Source organism: Triticum dicoccoides, chromosome 4B (assembly GCF_002162155.2).
Source record: "Triticum dicoccoides isolate Atlit2015 ecotype Zavitan chromosome 4B, WEW_v2.0, whole genome shotgun sequence".
Lineage (NCBI taxonomy): Eukaryota > Viridiplantae > Streptophyta > Magnoliopsida > Poales > Poaceae > Triticum > Triticum dicoccoides.
The window spans coordinates 547,780,022-547,789,579 of NC_041387.1; the positions used below are offsets into that span (position 1 = coordinate 547,780,022).

Consider the following 9,558-nt stretch of genomic DNA (forward strand, 5'->3'; position numbering starts at 1 on the left):
CCAACAAACACACCGTCAAAAGACTTACATCATATGGATCTCCAAGAGATCATTGCATTGATAATCAAGAGAGAGAGAGAGAGAGAGAGAGAGAGAGAGAGAGAGAGAGAGAGAGAGAGGAAGCCATCTAGCTACTAACTACGGACCCGAAGCTCTACAAAGAACTACTCACGCATCATCAGAGAGGCACCAATGGAAGTGGTGAAGCCCTCCGTGATGGTGTCTAGATTGGATCTCGTGGTTCTGGACTCTGCGGCGGCTGGATGAAAATTCCGTCGACTCCCCTAGGGTTTGTGGAATATCGGGTTATTTATAGAGAAAAGAGTCGGTCCAGGGGGCACCCGAGGTGGGCACAACCCACCAGGGCGCGCCTGGACCTCCTGGCGCGCCCTGGTGGGTTGTCCCCTCCTCGGGACCACCCCCCCTTGGGTGCAACCAGTGCCCGTTGTGTTCCTTCTGGCTAATAAAAAATCATCATAAATTGGCATGTCATTTGGACTCCATCTGATATTGAGTTCCTGCGATGTAAAAAACATGCAGAAAACAACAACTGGCACTTGGCACTATGTCAATAGGTTAGTACCAAAAAATAATATAAAATGACTATATAATGATTGCAAAACATCCAAGATTGGTAATTAAACAACATGGAATGATCAAAATTATAGATACGTTGGAGACGTGTCACTGATACACCTAATACGCGCGCTACTGCTAGGCTTTTCCCTAGTAGCGGGAGTCCCCTCTCCATCACTGGCCGTCGGAGTACTTCCTATTGTTCTTCGTCTGTTCTCCTCGTGGTAGGTGCTAATGCAGGTATTGGTAGGCATGGCTCCTTTAGAAATTTCAAAGTTGAGCCCGAGCCCATTTGCTCGCAGGTTAGCAGTAAATTCAAAAAAAGTAGCTAACAAATAAAAAAACTGATCTTTTTACACTAAAGATGATAGGATTTATAGGAGCTTGCAAAAAATTGCGTCGTGATTACTTCAGGAGGAGCTCCTTCCAAAAAAATCGTGCTCCAAAATGTCCAAAGCTGCTTGAGTTTACAAATTCCTAGAAAATTTCATCATCTTTATTGTTATTAAAAACTATTTATATTGAATTTATTGTTCATGCATAAATGCACAAGAGCATATGAGCTCGGGTGCACAAACGCCGCTCTTCAGCTCTTTTGTGGTTTTTATTTCTTTGTTCCCTCGTACTTTCTCATGTGAATGTCTTGAACTAGACAGTAGCCTTGATGTTTGTATATGATTAATTGCATTGATAAATATGGCCTGGACTTCCATATGTCTTCCATAGTTGCCTACAAATGATGATTTCACAATAAAAGTGAGCACTAATTCTGCCTTCTCAGACCATTAGCGTTTCCGGTCGTCGGATAGAGACTTCGGAGCGGTTTCGACCGTTTATCAACTCACAATCCACTTGGGCTTCAGTTGATAACCAAAGAATGCTACACGGTCTGGGTCACTGCTCTTGTAACAAAATGGAAGCTCTGGTGTCATCTGGACTATATGGGCCTCAGGCATGCGAGCGGCAACCAAAGAAAACAATACATAGTTTCTTATGTAAAAGCATTCACAGTGTGTTGTTTTTCCTGCCTCTTAGCCTTCTCTCTCCTACTAGAGGTAGCCTCTGTACACTGCAAACTGTAGCTCTGGTCTAAAATTGCTGGCATCACCTCTTAGAGCATCACCACTATATAGAGGCAACCTTGCCTCTAAGGTAGGCCCCATATGATTTGCTTCGTACCACATGAAAAATCCACAATGTATAAAAACTCTAACTTGCCTCTAAGGTGGGCCTTAGCAGAAATTCAAAAAGTATTGATTAGCACCCCATTTGTTCAACCAACCATCTTTATCTTCTACTTTATTATGGTTTTCTAAGGCTGACAAGTGGGACCGAATGGATTGTTGAAATGTTAGAGGCAGCCTCTAAGGTTAGAGGCGACACTAGCCAATTTTTTGTTAGAGGCGGCTCATACAATGTATAGAGGCTGCCTCTAATAGGAGAGAGATGGCTATGAGACAGCAAAAACCACACACTGTGGATGCCCTTAGCTTGGAGACAGCCTTCATCGAATAAAATAACTATGTCGTCCCACATGTTAGTTCTTGGATCAGTTGTGAGAGATGTTTGGCATAATAAATTAGTCTGAGATTTCTTATGTTTTTAGTATGTTGTAGGGTCCATCTAAGAGGCAACCACAATCTCTATACACTGCGTACTTTTTCGTGAAATTTGGAGGCACGAATGGGCCCAACATAAAGGCAAGGTTGCCTCTAGACACTGTGGATGCCCTAAGTGGTTGTACTATGGCATATGAGCACTAATCCAGCCTTCTTAGATCATTAGCGTTTTCCGTGGTCGGATGGACTTTGAAGTGTTTTTGGCCGTTTGATCACATGAAATAAACAGAGCATCACATACGATTCACCCTAGTCGAAGAAACAATATCACGAATAGTGGATTCACCACAAGATTTTATTCAACTTAAGAACTTGAGTATCCCACCGATAACAAGACACAAGTAACACTCTTCCGAACAGTTTACAGTCTGAACAATTGATTGAACAAACAGATGGCGTGGTGACAGACACGTGACGATCTCCCGGAGAGGTTGCTCTAGCTACCTTACTATCAGACTAATATAGATACAGGCATGTAATCTGCCATCACTTTGTTTTTTCCAACCGGGCTCACACCCCTTTCCATTAATCTCTTAACGGAAATGACCAGTACATAGCAGTAATCTGACACCAGTCTGCCGTCACTTAACTGACGTCCATCCGTTCAATCTCATTGGAACAGACATCATATGTGATATGATGCTTACCTACAACGAGAAATAAAATCAGCACAATGGTCGACTGGGTGTCCGGGCTTTGCCACCACTTAACATGATAAGTACCAGTTTATGTAGAAGTTACCTCTTAAATCTCTAGTCAAATTTGCCCGGGATGTGGTATTTGCACATCCTCTTCTGGGCACACTTGATCAGAATATCTGCAGAGTCAATACCTGGCATTACGAAGAATACGCATGAGCACAAAATTAGCATTGGCATAAAAATGTTCTATCCCCATGGTGCCAAGTAAGTCATCTGAAACTCAACACTAGGCATAAGACGTCGTCATACATACATACCTGAAAGATAAGCTCCATGGACATAACCATTGTAGTGCTCGCTGGTGTGCTCCCCGGTGAAGTAAACCCTGCCGACCGGTGACTATGTACCACAGGGAAAGTCGGAAAGATCACAAAAGTGTCAAATGAGCACTGTAGAATGCTGACAGGTTTGGGTTACCACGCACGACGCACCCTGAGCTGGTCGTATTCGTAGCGGTTGACGCCGATGGGCCAGTTGGAGAAGGTGCCCCTGTAGAACCTGTTGGACCACCACCGCGGCACGAGTATGTCCGTCGCGTCGGGGACGTCCTCGCCGGGGAACATGCTCCTCAGCACCTCCACACAGGGGCGGAGGCACGTTATGGACACCGGTGTCACTGGCACCGGGTAAAATACGCATTTACCTTATACAAAGTCCAGATTTTTAGGCTGGACACCGGTAACTTTTGGACCTGGACACCGGCCAGCCCAGCGACTGACAAACACAAGCGAGGCAGTCCAGCCCATCTACGTAATGCCCACTCCTGAAACGATCGATTAATCCTTGGTCCCTGTATGTGCGCGTGTTGAAAGAAAAAAACACTATCGATCTGATTAATCAATCCCCAATACGGCTGTACCTTATCTATACGTGCGCCTGTTCGGTTACTCATCCGCCCGGCTTCTGCGCCTCAACCCTCACAGCATCGCCCGTCTCGGCCCTTCTCCGTCGCGCGGCCAGCCGCCGGTCCGCCCAGTCACCATTGTTCAAGCATCGCTAGCCGGCGACCTGAACCCTCGCCCAGTCATGGATTGTTGAAAGTTTGAGGTACGTCTTGACTTCAACTCAGCACTTGGTAATTGCCGATCTCTTTCAAATCTGAAATCTCAGCTGTGTGTAGGAATTACAAAAAAAATTAAGTTCTATTTTTCTAAGTGTATGGCTAGGGTCGTAAAATTTAAAGCTATTACAATTGGAAACAATTCGCTGTGATTCATATCTAACCAGGGGAGGATTATTTATGCAACAACGGCGAGACACAATGTCGAGTAAGTTTAAGTCCTTAATCGTATCATTCGATCGATACATTTTGTTTATTGTTTATGCTCTTGCATATGCAAACACAAATAATGTAACTCGTATATTTTTGCTAAAACAGTAATAATTAATCACAGGAGAATTTATAGAAAGGTTTCTTAAATAATATTGTAAATCGTTCATTGTTTGGCGTTCTTAGGCTTGTTCAAATTTGCATAATCAACTAGTATTTCAAATGGAAGTAAACAATTTATTTTGATAAGAAATCTCGTTGCCATATAATTAGTGTTCTTGGTGTGTTATTTTATATTATTGCTTGGTGTCCATCCTTATACACATGATGTGCACGTGCACGTGGACACCGGGACATTTTTGTTCTGGATCCGCCCCTGCCTCCACAATCTCCGCCTTGGTCTGGTTGTCCGACTGCTGCTCGATCCGCCTCGACTCCTCGTCGGTGACGGTGACCAGGAGAACGTTGGCGTCTGGGTATTGCGCCTCAAACTCCTGAACAGACAACAATTCAAGATCACCGATGAAGTTTGAAGTTGCAAAGTTAAACTGGAGATCAATATCGTTGTAGATTGTGATTACCTGCCACACCCCGTAGTAGCCTCTCCTGCTGCTCGCGTAGAGGAAGAACTCCCTCCCTTTCCCTTCGGGCCAGAACTTGCGGGGGAACTTGACGAAGATCTTGGTGTACACGGCCATGTCGAACTGGTAGATCGAGAGGATCTTCCACGCCTGATACATCAAGAACGAGAAGTTCAGCACCAACCAGCAGATCATCAGTCAATGCCGATGAATAAGCAGGACAGAGACTGACAGGAAGCCGTGGCTTAAACTGTATGAGATCGGACTGCAGGACCCCCACGCTGGTGGAGACCATGACGTAGTCAGCCTTGTACACCTTTTTTTTTAGAGAAAAGGCACAAAGGCCCGACTTCAAATTAATGAAGCCATCAACCGGCTAGGATACAATGGTGCTGAATTACAAAGGCAAAGACTTGACCAAAAACTGAAAAATACATGCCAAATTCACTACAGAGAATAAGGCAGCAAGAAAACTGCGATCAAGCCGCCGGAGAGCTTGCACAGCTAGAACGGAAGGGCCGAAGCCACCCGGCGACAGCAAAAGCCGTGAACATGAAGATCCAGACCGCGTGAAGGAAACCATCGACTCCACCGCCCGCCGCCTCGGGCCACTGCCGGAGGAGAGACCACTATCTCCCCTTCGTCCAGACCGTGTTGAACACGCGGACGCCCACTGTCGGCCGGCGACCAACCAGCAAGCAAAGCGAGGAGCCACTGAAGGATGCGGAAGAACCCACACGCCACCACCAACGCCGGCAACCAAGGGAACCGAGCACCGCCGCCGCCACCCACCACCACGCACCAGGTCCACAACCCCCAACCACCCCTTGAACGGCGCCTCCAGGAAGGGCCGAGACGCCAGAGCGCCTCCACCGTCCGGCCAAAAGGCCAAGGCTTTCGCCCGGGGAAGGGAGGAGGAGGAGGGGGGCGGATCTGGAAGCTCCACCCGCCCTCAAGAGGGAGAGCGGCACCGGAGCGCCGCCGGCGTCGAGGTCGACGCGAAATCGACCAGGGGTTTCCCCCGTTCCAAGAGTCCACCGGCCCAACCTCGAAGCCCAGATCTGACAAACCAGCCACCAGATCGGCGAGAGGAGACCACCGCAGGGGGAAGGGGCTGGGAGGAAGAGAGCCGCCCACCGCTGCAGCAAGACCTCGCCGTCCTCACGCCACCCACGCGGCCGGGAGGAACGGCTAGCACCTGCGCGCGCCATCCACCGGAAAAATCGACGCCGCCATCTCCACCCAGGGCCGTCGCCCTGGCTTCCAAAGCTCCTCACGCCGGCGCGAGGCAGCAGATCCTCACCGCCACCTTCACCGGAAGACGTGCGGCAGCCGGCAGGCTCCTCGGGTGGCGGCGGGGAGGGGGCATGAGGGAGGAGAAGGGGCGGCGGCTAGGGTTTGGGGCCGCTCCCGAGTCGCCCGAGAGGGGCGACGCGAGAGCCGGGGGGAAAAGATGAAGAATCCTTGTACACCTTGTCATCCTCCGTCTTGACGGCGACGCCGCTCCCGGAGTGGGAGATCTCTTTTTTTTAGAGAAAAGGCCAAGGCCCGACTTTATACGGATACCACAGATTCACAGGAAATCATAACCACACAGAGGAGTTTAAGAGAAACCTAAGCAAGCATGATACAGGAAACTGCCATACACAGCGCGCAGGCCGGGGAGGAGAAAGACCAAATGTCCGCAAACGACAGCACCAAATTATACGGCAGGGTTCGTCCCGGATATCTGAGAAGCCGAAGCCCGAATTTTGTTGATGAGCAGGTCCAGGGCGTCCCGATCAGGCTCCTTAGTCAATGATCTCCACTGCTGCAAGAATATACATGATTTGAATAGAACATCAGCAGGTTTAGATGGGAAGGTAAGCTCAATAGTAAATTTGTTTCTAATATTCCATAAGGCCCGGCATAAGGCTCCCAAGCCAACCCAAAATACCCTCTTGGTGACACCGACCAAAGTTTTAGCTAGAGTTCTAATATCAGAAAAAGAGGAGGGATTCCAAGAAACCCGAAGCCAAGATCTGACGCAAGACCAAACTAATTTGGCAAGTACACAGTTGTAAAAGATGTGGTCGGAATTTTCCAAGGCCCCACACAGGTTACAGAATTCAGAGCCCGGCCCATTGCGTTTTTTGATCTGATCAGCAGTAGGGAGGCGACCACAAAAGGCCTGCCAGAGAAAAATCTTAATTTTCGGAGGAACCCTTGATTTTCAGACACAAGAGAATCTAGCCGAGGGGGTACCACCAATGAGTTTAGAATACAACGACTTAACAGAAAATTTACCAGAGGCCGAAAGTGGCCAAAACACCGAGTCAGCCAACTCCGAGAGCACGGGGAAGAGGGCAGAGAGGCTTTGCCAATCTTCCAACTCTTCAGGAGACAGAGCCCGACGGAAAGCCAAATCCCAATTATTAGCAGCCAGCTCCGCGATGGAGATCTGCGGATTGGGACAATAAGAAAACAGAATCGGAAAGCTCACGGCAAGTGGGGCATCCCCAGACCACCAATCCAACCAAAAACGAACAGCAGACCCATTCCCCACAGAAAACTTGACATGCTCCAAAAAAATCGGCCTAACTTTAACAAGAGCTTTCTAGAACTGAGAACCACGCCGCGCGGGAGCAAACATAGGATCGGAGTGGGGAAAATATTTGGCCTTAAGAATCGAAAACCACAGCGACCCGGCCCCCACAGTCATAATTTTCCACCACCACTTGATGAGCAAACACATGTTCATCACCCGAGTGTCAATAATGCCTAACCCCCCAAGGTTTTTAGGCCTACACATCAGTTGCCACTTAACCAGCCTATATTTTCTTTTGTTATCAGCTGAATTCCAGTAGAAGCCACCCCTATGTTTGTCGAAGCCAGAATGCACGCCATTCGTGAGAAGATAGAAGCCCATAAGAAACATAGGGAGAGAAGACAGGCAAGAATTGATTAAAGCCATTTTGCCTGCATTGGTATTATATCTACCCCTCCACGGGAGTGGGAGATCTCTCTCACCACCTACAAACAATGCATTATCTCAACGAGTAATAATAATCGAAGGGAAGATGCAATGCAGGTTCGTTGGACGTGGGGTATGTATGTGCCTTGTTGAGCTGGAGGCGGGGGTCGACGATGTCACCGGACTTGTCGGCCTTGAGGTACTGGCCGGCGAGGTGGTGCACGACGGCCTCGTAGCCGCGCTGGTCGGCGACGAAGTAGACGTCGTCCCCGAAGTCCCTGAAGGTGGCGAGAGGGACCACGTTCTGCAGGCTGGTCACCCGCGGCGGCTCCGCGAACTCGTAGTCGTGCTTGAAGTAGTCCAGGATCATGTCCACTGGCGACGCCGGCCCGTTGGGCATGCTGACAGACAAGCACGTCCAAGAGTATGAAAGTTCAGTGCACTAACTGAACAAGCAAGTTCTCGGCCCTCTCTTGCAGGCTCAAAACCCATAGAGACGTACTGGTTGTTGAGGCGTTGCATGGCGAGGATGGACATGTCGTCCTAGCCGCTGGGGCGCAGCTTGGCGGAGAGCTTCGCGCCGCCCTCTTCCACCTTGTCCAACTGGTCGAGTCTCTTCTGCACGTACGCTCTGCCATAGATGCCGCCACTACCGGAACAGGGCCCTATGCCGACGGCCAAATCTATGCCGACGGCCACCGTCGGCCTTGTCAGGGCTATGCCGACAGCCATGTCCAGGCCGTCGGCGTAATAAAGCCGTCGGGCTATCCAGACATATGCCGACGGCGACCGTCGGCCCAGTAAGGCCGTCGGCTTACCCAAACTTACGCCTACAGCGGCTGTCGACATATCTTGGCCGTCGGCATAGTTGCGGGCCCGGCGATCCCGCCGTGCCGTGCGGCTAACGGCGTCCGATCTATGCCGACGGCCGAGGCGGGAGGCCGTCGGCATAGATGCCCTTACCACGTCATTGATCCGAGGCGCACCGACCACCACCTATGCCGACGGCTGCCGTCGGCATAGATGCCACATCATCGATCCGCAGCGCGCCGGCCATCTGCCCTATGCCGCATCTATGCCGACGGCTTTGCCGTCGGCATAGTTTTTCTTTCTTTTTTCCTTTTTTTCTTTTTTTTCTTTTTTTCATATCTATATTTTTTTCAAAGTTTTTTTTCCTTTTTTTACCACGTCATCGATCTTTTTATCATAGTTCCCTTATCCACTTCCCGGTCACCCCCTCCACTTATTATTTTTTTCTTTTTTTTCATAGCTATCTTTTATGTTTTCTTAAATATTCTTATTTGACTAACTTACATATAGTACGTGTTGACAACTGGGTGGTGTTGTGGCATGTCCGAAGAGGCGGTACGCGTCTCCGGTGCGTGGCCTCCCTCACGGACGGCGCCGCCGCCCGAACTTGGAGCGGGGAAACGGACGCGTCGGGTCTACACGGAGTGGATTTAGCTGTGGGTTTGGCCCGGATATTGCTCCCCGGTGTCCCTCTCGGCCGACCCGACACAACCGGGTGGAGAGGTCCACTGGTCAAAGCCCGTCCGTGGGAAGTCAAAGGGCTAGATCTCGTGGTGAAACACTAAAGGATTAGGCGGGACGGGGGCCCTGGGACTAGCAATGCCACCGGAGCGTCGTACCAGGCCCTCATACATGCGGGGTGGTGTTGTGGCATGTCCGAAGAGGCGACACGCGTCTCCGGGGCGTGGCCCCCCTCATGGACGGCCCCGCCGCCGGCACCGGTAGGGGGGAAACGGACGCGTCGGGTGTCCACGGAGTGGATGTAGCTGTGAGTTTGGCCCGGATGTTGCTCCCGGGTGTCCCTATGGGCCGAACTAACACAACCGGA

At 50.0% G+C, this 9,558-nt stretch overlaps 1 pseudogene; it reads right to left on the reverse strand.

Annotated features, from left to right (window-relative positions):
• Positions 1-2,947: 2,947 nt before the first annotated feature.
• Positions 2,948-9,558, reverse strand: part of LOC119292806 — a 26,695-nt pseudogene continuing 20,084 nt past the window's right edge.